The 14,883-nt window shown below is 37.5% G+C and overlaps 1 protein-coding gene across 20 annotated transcripts in view; it reads right to left on the reverse strand.

Annotated features, from left to right (window-relative positions):
- The window catches only part of APBB2 (amyloid beta precursor protein binding family B member 2), a 338,648-nt gene that overhangs the window by 281,218 nt on the left and 42,547 nt on the right, over nt 1-14,883 (reverse strand). The window contains exon 2 of one of the 20 annotated variants that reach the window (XM_023532197.1): nt 2,499-2,611. The exons of the other annotated variants lie outside the window; for them this stretch is intronic. The gene's annotated coding sequence lies outside the window, so the exon portion shown is untranslated. The remainder of the gene's footprint in view (nt 1-2,498; nt 2,612-14,883) is intronic. 20 annotated transcript variants of the gene reach the window in all.

Genomic DNA, 14,883 nt, shown 5'->3' on the forward strand with positions numbered 1-14,883 from the left:
TTTTATTGTTAGTACAGCTTTCACTGTACACTCGCTATGTGTCAGGAACCATTCTAGGAGCTGGGGATTTAGCACTGAGCAAAATCCCTGCCCTAATGAAACTGACATTTCAGTCATTCTTCATCCATGTGAAATGTAAAATACATGAACTAAATAGATTTAAGCAGCAAGGCTACTTCTGCTGCAATACAAAGGTTTTTTGTTTTTTTGTTTTTTGTTAACCAAAATATCCACACACGAAAGTTAAAAGGAATATTCTAATGGATCTAAACATAGAAAATATTTCGTTCTTAATCTCTAGGCCATATTTTACAATATACCAAATAAAACTGCCATCATATAAAAACTGCTCTTAAATTTGAAGCATTATGATTTGTGTATGTGTTGGCAAGGAATAGAATACTCCTCCCATACTGTTCTCTCCTCCCATACCCCAAGGAAAAAGAACACATGCTGGAATCTAGCCAATAACAACCACAGTTTTAACAAGGGGAATATCAGTTATTTTAGAAGCATTTCCTGTAATCATTTTTTTAAGGATAAAAAAAGTTGAATTATTTATTTTAGAAACTAAACTGAAGTTCAATTTTAACATGCCAAATGTCTGCCTTAGCAAAGTCTCTTTTAAAATATTTTTATTTAAGGGAAAAAAAAGGCCTCAGAACCAGGCTGTCCAAAGCAGAGTCAACCTGACTATCTAAAAGTTCAATATGGAATGGAGGGGAAGGGAAAGAGGAATGGGGAGAGAAAGAGAAAAGAAGGTATAGGAGTGAAGACCCACAGTTATCAGGATTAATAACCTAGAAGTTTACATACTCAATAAATATTAAGGGCCAATGTTCAGAATACTGTATAGCAAGGAAGCAAGTAAATATCTACGTAAAACTGACCAAATGCTACTCAACTCCAGAGCAAGGGTTCCCAAACCTGGGGTGCCCTCAAAAAAATGTAAAGTTCAAAGCCCAAGTACTCCGAATACTAGGTCTGGGACAGGATCTGGCAATCTTTATTTTGTTAACTGTCCACAAATGATGCTGATGCACAGACATGGTTAGAAATAAATTTCCAATTTATTATTGGGAATAAATAGTTTTATTGTATTTCCTTTTTTAAAAAATACCAGAATACTTATAATAATGGGTAATTGTTTTTGCTAAGGGCTTTTCATTAATTCTCATGTCCATTCTAAAATAGGAACTATTGTTATGCCTATTTTTTTAATTTATGTTTTATTATGGTGACACTGGTTAATAAAATCCAGTAAGTTTCAGATGTACAATTCAACAGTAAAGCATATATATACACTGCATTGTGTGTTCACCACCCATAGTTAGATTTTTTTTTCAAATTTTAAATGTATTATTTATTTGTTTGTTTATTATGGTGACACTGGTTAACAAAATCCAATACGTTTCAGCTGTACACTTTAACAGTAAGGCATATATGTTTACACTGTGTGTTCACCTCCCATAGTTAGATTTCTTTCTGTTACCACATATTTGATCCCCTTTACCCTGTCTACCTCTCCCCTCTTCCCTCCCCACTAAACTCTGGTAACCACTAGTCTATTGTCCATGACCATAAGTCTTTGTTTGTTTGTCCTGTTCATTTGTTACTTTTAGGTTTATATCCCACATATAAGTGATATCATGTGATTTTCAACTTATTCTGTCTGGCTTATTTCGCTTAGCATGATTATCTCGAGGTCAATCCATGTTGTCGCAAATGGCAGTATTTCATCTCTTCTTATGGCTGAGTAATATTCCATTGTATATATGTACCACATATTATGCCTATTTTTAAATGGAAAAACTTGAGGCATGAAGAAGTCAAATAACTTGACTGATGTTACATAGCTTTTAAACCAAGGACCTGGGATTTTAACCCAAGTCTTATCTGCCCCATAGTTTCTTAGCACTCTGATCTGGTGAACTTTAGCAAGCTAAGTCTCTTTTCCACTCTCTAGTCTAAGGATGTCATATGACTACTTCTTTTAATACATCATAGTCATTAAAGTTTTTAATACAGAACTTAAATCTCAAAATTCAGCAATAAATTCTGTAATTTAAGAGAATGTTGTAAAATCCATATTAAAGTACAGCCTGTTTAGAGCACTGGGAAGGTATTTGGTCATGTCTGCAGCTATTTTAATTACCTTCCATTCCAACTTAAGTCAGCAAAATGTATGCTTCTGCTCTTAGGGAACATATGCTCCTTCATCAACACCAGATCTTTACCTAGAAAGAAGGTGGACACAGTAAAGTCTGGCCCATTAGGAACTACCGCCAAGGGCTTCACATCTTTTCATAATGTCATGCTTTTGTTTGTGTTACTCCTTCTGCCTAGACTGCACCACCTTACTACTCTGATGTGCCAATTGTTCGTCCTTCGAGGTCCAGCCCAAATACCACCTCCTTCATGATACCTCTGTGATTTTCGATGCTTTGCCTATCACATATGGCAAGATGACACTTATTTCAGGAATACATATTCCTTACCTTGACTGTCTCTGCAACCTCCTCATCTTGTAGTCTCAGATTGCTTGAGTTCTCTTTGGTTCTTCCCCACCTCCCTGAAAGCACGTTTGCAGGCTTCCTCTTCTACATGACCACTAGAATATACATGGTGTGCATAGTGGCTTCATCTCGACCCTCCTCATACAGCATACAAACCTTTCCAGTAACTTCAACCACGTTGCCAGGCCCAACTACCAGGGTGTTCTGATGACTCCCATCCAGCCATCTAGTAAATCACCCATTCATTTATCCAACATTTATTGGTATGTACTTTATGTCAAGTATGCATCATGCTGTCTCCAGGCCAGACCTCTCTCTCAACTACTCTAGACATCCATGCCATTCACGCTCTAACCCCATACTGCATCCATTCTAAGAGGCGTATTTCTTCACATTTTCACACAAGTAATATTGAGATGCATTTTATAAAAAAAATGGCCTCTTAAAAATACTTGGCAATGTTTTCCCAAAAAGTTTTTACACATTCTATAACAGTGGCTTGTACTAACAACATTATCTTACAGTCAATAAACTGCAGATTATTAGTGTATTTCCTTCTCATTGTTCTATAGCAGTGCTGTCCTATATAACTTTCTTCAGTGATGGAAATGTTCCATATTTGTATTGTTCAACACAGTAACTATTAGCCACACGCACCTTGAAATGTGGCTAGTATAACAAAAGAACTGAATTTTTAATTTTATTTAATTTTAATTCATAAGATTTATCTACATGATTACCAACTTCTTTGTTCATCATTCTTTCTGGCATCTCAGTTCTTCCTAGAATCACGCTCTTCTTAAGTATATCCTTTAAGAAGTTTCTTGGTAAAATTCTGCTGTGATAAGTTTTAGTACTTTTGAAAAGTTGTATTTTGCCTTTTTCTTCAATTACAGTTTTGTTGGTATACAATCGACAGTATTTTCTTTTAGCATTTTGAAGATATTTTGCCAACTTCCATTACTGCTATTGAAAAATTAGCTGTCAGTCCATTATTCCCTTGAGAAACAACCTATCTTTTCTTTCTGGGATTCTTATGATCATCTTTTTAATTTTGATGGATTGAAATTTTCTCATCTTTAGATGTGGATCTCTTTTTATTTACCTTTCTTGGTATATGTTGTGCTTCCTTTATCTGTCCGTAAATTAATTGAGTTTAAGGAACACTGGTTATTTATATCCTTCATAAACTCTCTCTGGATTTATTAATACAGTAGATCTTCAAATATTACTTCCCTCCATTGGCTCTATTTTCTTTCTGGGACTCGCAAGAGATCTCATATTTCTATATTACATTCTGGTTAATTTCTTCAAACTTTTTCCTAGTTCGTTAATTGCTTCTTCGGATGTTTCCAATCTAATTTATTAAATTTTTATTTCAACACTTATATTTTTTCCTTAGGTTTTGTTTTTGTTAGTTTGTTTGTTTTTTCCCAAATCTGCCCTGGTCAATATATTTAAACAAGAAACACACCTAGATTTATGGTGCCCTTGTACACATTCTTTTTCCCTTCTGTTTATTTGAGACATAATTGACATATAACATTGCATTAGTATAAGGTATATGACAGAATTTGATATATGTACTATATATTGAGAAATGATCACCAGAAAAAGTTTAGTTAACATCGATCACCTCAAATAGTTAGAATTTTTTTCTTGTGATGAGAACTTTTAAAGTCTACTCTCTTAGTAGCTTTCAGTTGTACAATATAGTACTGTTAACAACGGTCACCGAACTGAACATTATGTCCCAGAACTCATTTATCTCATAACTGGAAGTTTGTACCTTGACCACCTTCGCCCGTTTCCCCTACTCCCAAAAGCCCTGCTACTGGCAACCACCAATCTGTTCTCTGATTCCATGAGTTTAGTATTTTTTTCTTTAGATTCCACAAATAAGTGAAACCATACAGTATAGTTTTTCTCTGTCTGACTTATTTCACTTAGCATAATGTCCTCAAGGTACATCCGCGTTGTTGCCAACAGCAGGATTTCCTTCTTTTTCATGACTGAATAATATATTTGGTCAATTTTTATCTCATGCTATTTGCCCTTACTTGAGATTACATATTTTTTTCTTAAAACATTTCAAATATAGTTACTTTATATTCTGTATCAGATCATTTTAATACCTAAAGTCCTCAGGGTTCCAAATCTGTTGTCTTCTATTTGTATCTGGTGACTCTTACTCCTGGTGGCTTGTTTTCTAGTAGGACTAGAGATCTGTAATTCTGAACTCACAGTTGGTTGATCTTAGAAGAATCCTAAGGTCTAAGGTAGAGATGCTTTCCTCAGGAAGTATTTGTGTTTGTTTCTACCCAAAGCCAAGAGGTACTATCTACCGGGAGCCACTTTAACTTCTTTTACAGGTCCTAGTAGAATGCAGGCTCTTCTACCATGCCACTGACCCAAGGCTTAGTCTGCATCCACAGTGGTAATATCAGCATTTGCTCTTGAGGCAACCTATCTTGCATTTGTTTACATGCAAATCTCCCAACTTTGATGGTTGGTTAATATGACTGCAGTAAAAGACTTTGGAGATGTCTTAGACCATAATCCCAAAAGTACACTAAAAAACGCTTTAACCAAAACACAATGCTTTAGTGAGGGAAGTGTGTTAGAGTACTCAGTCCACCATACTGCTAGAAACCTGTCTTGAACTAATCATATCCCCTCAAAACCCACTTTTCTTCTTTTGTTCCAAATTTTGAAGGGCACCACGCACTCTCACCCAAATCTGAAACCCAATACTGCAGGTACCAGGTACACTTCTCTTTCCTCCACCATCTCATGTGCAACCAGGCAACAAGTCCCAACTTCTTACTTAATCAAAAGTGGGTTTACAGTTATGTTTCTGGTCAATGTGGGATCCAGCTGTATAATTTTAATTATCAAGGACAAGTAAGAAAAATAATGATGCAGAATGAAAACCAAAAATCAAGTATCCCTGCCAAAAGCAGGTGCTTTATATGAAGAAAGTTTCAAATACAGGGAAGTGGAAGGAGAACTGAGTTTCACAAGGATCAGAACTGTAATTCTGCCTGTCAGAACCATAATCACATTTTCAAGGAGAAGCTTAATTTTAGTCCAACAAAATTAAGTCATAATAAGTTATTAATCTAAATTTTATTAGTTTTATAGTTTTGCTTGAATTTACTGTATAAATTTGGCATTGTTTTATACTTATATAAGAACTAGAAGCATAAGGAGTTTATATATAGTTTTATGTTCAGGCATATTTAAGCTATTTCATAATAAAAATATTTATGTCAGTACTGGGGATTTATGAGAAATTTTTTCCCTTAAATAAAGATGTCCATAAATCACTAATATTTAAGGCACATTGGTCTTTACATATTTTGCCACCTTTGACACATTCATCACTCTCTTCATAAATGAATAGAGAGACATGGAATATAACAACACAAGCAAGAAATAATTTACTAAACTCCAATGTCTCCCCAATTAGCCAGTTCTCCAGCGGTTTGAATTAACTCGATACTAATGAATCTTTTACGGTAGCGTGCTCTGTTTCTTTACTCTAATAGCGGTGGTTTCTAATAAGACGACTAGCAACACTGCTCTGCTCAGCTCCTACCATCACCCACTTCTACTAGAATTTATAAATTAGTACAAATGTACCTGGCAACAGGACAACAAATGAAACGTGTCGAACAAAGCATAGTCCTTGCCTTAAGGAAGTCCATTTCCTGGTTGGGTTTCAATAACCGGGAACTTGGGTAAGGACAGCATTGTTGTTCTGAATGATTACAAGAAACTCTCAGTCACTTCTTTTTAACGTCTATATTCTTATTCTCTATGGTCTGATGGACTGTAGTTCCTACAAGCCCCACACATTTTGTTTCAAAAGTCTCCCTAACAGGATAAAACTTTCTCCAACATATTGACTTATGTGTCAACATCTTTAATTTCTCTTCTCACGGGGTCTAACTCAATCAGAACCAGAACGGAGGTCACGGCATGATCGTGCAATCACTTACTCATCAGAGGAGCACACTGGAGCCCAGAACATTGAAAAGACTTCCTTGGGGCTATGTGGCTGACAGGTAGGGCCCAGAACCTGCTTCTACCCAGTCCAGCCACCCAATCCAACCCTGTGACTCATTTGACTCATTTTAAATCACAACTTGTTTGAACTAGGACTTCAAATTAATGACTTTTGTCATCATTAAACTTTTTTTTAAGTCAAGTAATTTGATAGTTTGCTAATAACAACTTGAAAATATCCACACTGTTCAAAACACAATCTCATGTTTCAATAAAAGTCTAATGAAAGTATCTCAAATTCTGAAACCGAATTCCAAGATTCTTATTTGGAAGTGTTTTTTGTTGTTTTTGTTTTTTAATCAGAGTACATTAACGGGGTGGGAGAGGAGATGAGATTACCTTTTTTAAAAGAAAGAAAAAGAACATTTTATGCATAGTTTTAAAATAATATAGTGACCACATGTAACTCTAATTCAACAATTATCAAATTCAGATCTGGGGTAGGGCATAAGAATATGCATTTTTTTTAAATTTTATCATTAGCTTCAAGTATACAGTACATTGGTTAGACATTTATATAGTTTATAAAATGACCCCCCTGGTTGCTCTTTCTCCCCTCTGGCTCTCCACTTAGCCATTACATTACTGCTGACTGCAAGGAAAATGCATTTTTAACAAGTACAAGTGACTATAATGCCAATGGTCTGAAGGACATGTGATGGGAAACATCAATCTATTCAATTTTTTACAAATTAAACTGGCTTCAGTACTATTTGTACCTAGCCAGGAAAGTAAAACAAATAAGGGAAGAAGAGTAAGAGAGAAGCCAAAGACACACTATACAGACAGATGAGAAGACAGACATGGTGTTACCCTTCAGGCATGTGGAAAAGTGGCTTTCATGGGATAACATGCCAAAACTCTGGCCTAATAAACTATGCTGAGAGCTGCTGCTAAGAATTTTAAAAACCAACTCAAAGCGGAAATGGTATTATCACTCTAAGAACAGGTGAAATCAAAGACTTGCACAGGGTTTGGCATATTCCAGGCCCTCAGGAAATGTTTGTTTAATTAAGAAGCAACTCCAGCTCTAGCTGGAAAGCTATTTAACCACAAAAGTGAAATTGTAATTAATACGATCAAATCTTATTTTCCCCCTGTATTTGTTTTCTCAGGGCATCCATAATAGCTGAATTGGAAATGGAACGATAAGAATTATAACAACATTTGTTGGAAAGCTCATCCTGTATTTTTGTAATTCATAAATTAATGGATATGGCTTCTCAAGACTTTTTCAAAAAAAATCTGAACTTTTAAAATTATATACATTATCCAGCTAAAACAAGTAACACTGGCAAGCAAAACCTTGTACTTAAAAAGGCAAAATAGGGGGGGAAAGTGGAAGGAAAGGAGGAATAACCAAAGGAAAAATATCAAGAGTAAAGAAGTCAGAAATTAAAATGTAGCTAAAAATACAAGTTGCTACTTCATGGTCCACAGACACTGGAATATATCATTTTTAACAAAAGGAGGATTAAAAATCTCCAACAGACTTGTTCGGAAGAAAATTATCAGAGCTCTGAGGACACTGTGGGAGAGGTCTCCCTGGGCTCGATATGTCCACACCAGTCCAGCTTGTTTCATTCATTCATTCACTCATTCATTTCTTTTTACTTCTTTCATTTCAGAACAACATTTAGCAGTGTTTATTTTAGTCATTTTATCCAAAAGAAAATACTGATGTTATATTAGAAAAGACAACTTTTATTTACAAATTAATGTCTGCTGTGAAGCTGAAAGCACAGTTTTCTTTCACAGAAGAGGCAAAGTATTATGGAAAGTTCATGGGCTTTGGAGTCTAAGAGAAATGGCTTCAAATCCTGACTGCACTACTTATCTGCATGACCTTGAGACTCATCATTTAACTTTCTGAGTCCATTTCCTCCTCTATACAATGAGAAGCATAACATCTACCTTCTGAATGAAGTGGAGTTAGGGACAAAGTGTCTAAAAGACCTAGCACAGTGCCTGGCACACAGCAAGTAGTCATTTTTATCGTTATTTCACACTTGCTGCATTTACCCAAGGGCTCCATGATTTTTTGTTGGGCAGCACAGTCTAAAAGAAGTCTTCCCCAGACTATCAAACACTCTGTTCCAAGCTACAAAGGGCTCTCCAATGAAAACACTCCTCAAATGACCATCTAACATCAGCAGGTTTGTTAAAGCTGTGAGCCCATAAGTCTTTGAGAACTGTGTTCTGTTCTCTCCCGAGTCCAGAGGAAATGAAAACTGCTCTACTCAGGCTTTCTCAAAGGACCATCCACCCTTGAAGACTGCCCCGTCTATCACTTTAGCTATAGTGAAAGAAGTCAAAGAAATGACCCCCAAATTTTCACCCCTGCAATAAACGAATCCCACACTTGAATAGTTAGGGGGAGAGTAGAAGGAGCAAATGTGAGAAGCAGGGTTGTACATTTGCTCTACCACCTCCATCTCCGCCTGCGAGCACACACAACTGCTCTGATGTATAAATTCTCTTGAAATTTGGACCAGGCCAGGATATGCCAAGAAACAACACAGGGTCAGTGGAGAAAGAGGATACTGGTTCCTACCAAATTTCCACACCCTTGGGTAAGAGCTACACGCTCCAAAGCCCATTTCCAGGGGAATCTTATCTGCAATTAAAATAGACGGATAACGCCAGGGACAAGGACACTGACTTCCAGCACCAGGTTGCCTGAGTGCAAAACCTCCTTTCTTCCCATCTCAAACTCTGACGTGTCATGCGAATGGGACATGATGACAGTACCAAACTTGTAGGGCTATTGTGAGAACTGAATGGGTTAATATATATAAAAATGACTCAGTTAGTTATTATTACTATGAAAGAATCACACCCAATTCTCATTGATGAGGCAAAGGGTCAGAGGACACACTCTCTCAGAAAAAGACTGCTGCAGCCCTAAGAGGCTACACCCAAACTAAAGTTCCATAAAACAAATCGTATTTTAGACACATGAGAAAGTCAGTCTGGGTTTGTCTAAAGCAGTGGCTCTAAGCCAGGATGGCATCAGGAGCACCTGGGAAGCTTTTCCAAAAGTGGAAAAGCTTCCCAGGTGCTCCTGATGCCTGGGCAGTAGGTCTGATTTGGAGCCCAGAATGTGTATTTTGACAAAACAATGTCAATCTAATGCCCACCTGGAGGTGAAAAACATCGGCTGAAAGCAAGTCCCAACTCTATAAGACCAGCCTTTCTTGACAGGGTGGGGACAGTTCTGGAGTGTTACAAGGGTACCACTACTCACAAAAATGCCTCTGCAACCTGTCTGCTACTGCCTGAAACACCCTTTAGCAGGAGCTTTCCACTGCACAAATCAGAAATACATTTTAAACTAGAAAAGAAACATTGGTTGAGCATCTATAACGTGTCAGGCCACACACACACACACACACACACACACACACACACACACACACACATATATATGTATGTATATAAAAATGTGTATCTGTGTGTGTGTACACACACACATATCCTGTTCCTCATGTTCACCCTGTGGCACAGTTACTGTGCAAAGGAGAAAACTGAGGTGCAGAGAGGTTCCACGGAGGAGCCAAGAACTCACCCCAGGTGAGTCTGCCCACTGCACCACACTGTCTCCTGGCCTACCACCTGCATTCAGGAGCCCAAGGCCCTAAATCAAGGACAGTGTGAACCTGGACTGCAGGAAGAGCTTCACACGGACACCACATCCCACCCCTAGGTCTTCTCAGATTATACTGAACCAGGAATAAGTTGAAGTTTAAAGATGCAGGAAAGGGTCTTCCACTCACCCCTCATCTCTTCCTCTAGGAAATGTAGGACAAATCTCAAACTCACTAGCCTTAATGCTACATCTATGCAACAGAAATGTATTAGCCTTAAGTCTCAGTCCCTTTCCCTCCCTTTCCCCCTCCCCTTCACCTTCTACCTCTCTTTCTTTCTTTCTTATAGACAAAAAGAAAGGAATAGATGAATTAATGAAAATAGTCAGATAAAAGTGAAGAAAATGATCTGATCTACCTCAAAAACCTACTTAACTATGAAGCTCAAATAAAATCACAATATCCACAGTAATATTAGCTAACATTCATTGAACTAAATCAGGTCAAGAATATTATCTCCCAACAACCCCCACCGACTCTATTTCTCAAATGAGAACACTGAGATAGCAAAGGTCAAAATAACCTGTCCAGAGACCCACCGTTTGTGAGTGGGAATTCAAACCCAGAATAAAATCTAGTCTTTTCAACTCTTAAGTCTAGTATGTTATTTTGCCTATAAAATCACCATAAAATCTGTTAAGTCTTACAGAGATATTATTTTCCTTGTTATTAGGAAATTTCCATGAGCCGTAACATACCTCAAAGTTGCAAAAAATGTGAAGGGATGTGGATGGATAATCTATAAACTGGAATAAATAAGAGAAGCTTGTAAACCTATTTTCAACTTAATGAACGGAAAACAATTAGAAGTATCCCAAAACATGAAGACAATCAAGAAATAAAATTAAGAAGAAAAGAATAGGCTTAAGGGCAAAAAAAAAAAAAAAAAAAAGAACAAAAAAAATCACAGGATGCTCCTTTGTGGGTGCTGGAGAAACAATGCTATTCACTGGGAAACTGCAAAGATGAAAAGCAAGGACCAGAAGGTGATTCAGACAACTGTAAGACAATGATTCAGAGACCAAGGCAAGCTGGCTGTGAAGAACTCTGGGCCTGGCAGGTGCTGCCGGCCTGGAGCAGGACAAGGGCCTGCGGTCACCAGGCACGCCAGCAGAGGAAATGACCAAGCCCTACTGCTTAAGCAATTAGTCTGAGGCATAGGGACACCAGGCTTATTCCCATTTCCCCTCCCGCAAAAGCTAGTGCATTACCAGATATCTCAACAGAAGAGAGAATTTTTTTAATACTAGAGAGACCGGACAGACAGAATTTCTCCCTCCACACTGCACGCTAGTTAGCAATTAGGATGCCAAAAGAGAGGTCAGGAAGCTGAACTACACAGCAGAAATCACTGGCAGTCAGGAGACTAGATTCCAGATGGGGCCCCACTAAGGCCCTGGCTGTTCCTCCTTAGGCAAGTCCCCCAGCAGTTCTGGCCATCAGCAGCCAAGTGAAGGGCAGACAGGGCGACCTCTAAGAGTCAAGTTCTGTCCACTCACTTCCTTCCCAGGTTACCTTGGTCTCCCTCTTACCTCCCATGGACTGCAGCGAGCTCTCCAGTGTGCTTCTAACCCAAAGAATGGGAGGAAGGAAGAAGAAACTGAGGATGGTTACTATAAGAATTAAAAATCCAAAAAATAAACAAAACTAAGGGAGCTGATAAAAATGACATCTACCATTTACTAAGCCATCACTATGTGCCAGGCATGTATTAGTTCATTTACTCTTCACACCAACCCTCTCAGGAAGGTAAGTTAAAGAACTTGTCCAGGGGACACAGCTTATGATTAAGCTGGGATCTGAACCTGGCGCTCAGAGCCTGAGCTCTTAATCACTGCACGCACAGCATTAACTTCGGGGGTGGGACTATCCAGCTAATTATATGACACTTCTTTGCTCTTTGGCTGAAATTCTATCAACTCCAACTGACAACATGTATTACAGAACGCTGCTGGTTTCCCTGGGGCAGAGGAGCTGACAGGTTTAGAACTACAATCTGGCAAATACACTGCTTGAGTGGAACCATGTCCTTGACAGAATCTTTCTCCCTGAGCAAAGGCCCAAAGTCTCTTTCAAGAGGACAGCATTCCAGGGGACTAGTGACAATGAGGACCCCACCCAGTGACCTCATTTACTCAGGGGCTCAATGAGGGGCTCCAAGTCAGGCCGGGCATTAGAGAGCCGAGAGCTAGAATCTGCGCCCCCTGTATCCCGGTTTCCTGTTCTTTCAACTCTAAAGACAAGATCCATGTCTTATCCCTTATATTTTCTCCTATATCTTTTATTATAAAAACAGCCAAACACACTAAAAACGTAGAAAGAAGAATCCCCATACAGCTATCATTCGGCTTCTACAATTACCAACTCACTGCCAATTTTATCTCCACACCTACCTAGTTCCCATCACCCTCCACTTGTAAGCAAGCATTTAAACCACAATCTCAATCTCTGAATGCACGACTGATTTTGAATGTACACACAAAACACGATCAGTCGTTTAGGACTACAAATTTCCAAGACACCGATACAGGGCACAAGAAAAGGTTCCTTTACTTTAGAGATGATCTCAAGACACATAATTTCATTTTATCTAATTAAGAGAACACAATACTTTCTCTTTGTATCAGACAGCACAAACTCAATTAAGTGCTTAATAGATACTTTTTGTGATGATAAGTCCCTTTTAAAAAACTAACCAGGAGGGGGAAAAATAAATAAATCAAAGGTTAAAAATAATAATAATAAAAATAAAAATAAAATATAAGTGAAAAATAAAAAATAAACAAACAAACAAAAAAACCTACAGTTTATAGATTGCCTGAAAAGGTGAAATAACACTTCTCCTTAAATGTTAACCTTTAAATAACTAAAACAGCTATTTTATCCTCTGGATTTCAAATCCTATATCACACTAGCTTTAACACGGGCACAAAGAGTTAATTCCAGATGTTTTCAGAACCAGCAGAAGGTTGTAACTTAGAAGTTGATTCTTTTCACTTGGGAATATTACTAAGTGATCCCTTAAAACATGGCTATTTTTCAGAGGACTAGATTAAATCTGAGTGTTTAGGTACATATCACAGTTAACACAATGCCCACTTTCTAAGAGTAATTCCAAATTTTCATTTTCCTTTTTAAGTCTTATTTTACAAAGGATTTTAAGTAGGTATATTAGTATTTTAAGTAGGTCCCATCTGCAAATTTTCATCATCAGAGTAATAAGCCACTTCCCTAAACCTTCCCTCACAAAAATATCAATTATTTTATATTTTATTTAAACAGCGGAGATGTCTGCAACACATTCATGCAGAGGAAGACAATTTGAGCTTTAGAACCCCAAGTGTGTAATCTTTAGCTGTGTAACACTGAGCAATTCACTTACCTGTTTCCTCACTGTACACTAGGACCATATTAACATTGTCAAAATACAAGCAAGGATCCAGCGCCACCCCACTAATCACTGTGAAGGGCTCTGAGTTGGTCCAACCAAGGTGAGGCTCAACACATTTAAACAATAATTGGGAAAATTCTTTTCCTAGATGTGAACAAAGATACACATCCTTCTGGAAGCTACTGGCAGCCATTTTGCCACCTTGAAGAGAACCACACTGAAAAAAAAGTTGGCAGGTCATCACCAAAGCAGTGCTTTTCAATAGCCTCTAACAGTCTATAACAAGGTCAGAATAGAAATTAAGAATAAGTATGTTTAGAAACATAGCAATGTAACAATAATTTACAGCTCTTGAAATAATCAAAAATCTTTAGTTTATGTTTGTCTTTTATATTTCACTTTTCTAGTAATTCATTTGCATCGTATTTTATAAAAGTATTGGTCTACAATGATTTAGAAATTTATAAAAGGTCCCTTCCTCAGATAGCTTGTGAAGCCCTGGCCTAAAGACCTGAGAAGTGGAATTCAGCCCTGAGCAAACAATACCTAAGCCTGACTCTTAATCTCTACTTTTTAGTTAGGTGAGCTAACAGATACCCTTTGTTGCTTAAGCTTGTTTGAATGGAATTTTCTGCCATTTACAACAGAAACTATTCTACCTGATACAAGGAATTAACTACGAGCCCAAAGTAAGGTGAGAGAAAGAATAAAGACGGAGGTAAGGTATAGAGCAGGCAAAGGTACCAAGAATTCCAATCATTATATAAAACTCTACATGAAATTGAAGAAAATATCCATTCAAAGATAAATATACAATCAGATAAAGGTTTTTCACAGCCTTGCAATTAAATGGTCACCTTGACTGATTTCCTTCCTTTAAACAATGAACCCATGCAAACATTGCATTGTCTCATCCATTTCAACAACTGCCAATTTTGAGCCAAATGAATTATCTTCAAGCAAATGTCACACAGAGTGGGTAATGATTTCAATTTCCTAAATCATTGTCAAAGCTTTGCATATTGAAGCTTCCAAAAAGGAGCTGGAAAAATGACAACTTTGAGATAGGAAAGAAACATGAGTTATTTTAAAGCACCAGTCTGTGATATGGCGAATTCTTTCTTCTAAAGTGCCTCCATCTAACATTTTTCCAAACTGTAATCACTTCAATGGCTGGCTTTCACTGTACTTATGCTAAAATTTAGCTAACTTATTTTTACAGTATTTTGCCAGGGTGAAAAGCCAAAAAAAAAAAAAA

This window comes from Pteropus vampyrus, unplaced genomic scaffold (assembly GCF_000151845.1).
Source record: "Pteropus vampyrus isolate Shadow unplaced genomic scaffold, Pvam_2.0 Scaffold79, whole genome shotgun sequence".
Classification (NCBI taxonomy): domain Eukaryota; kingdom Metazoa; phylum Chordata; class Mammalia; order Chiroptera; family Pteropodidae; genus Pteropus; species Pteropus vampyrus.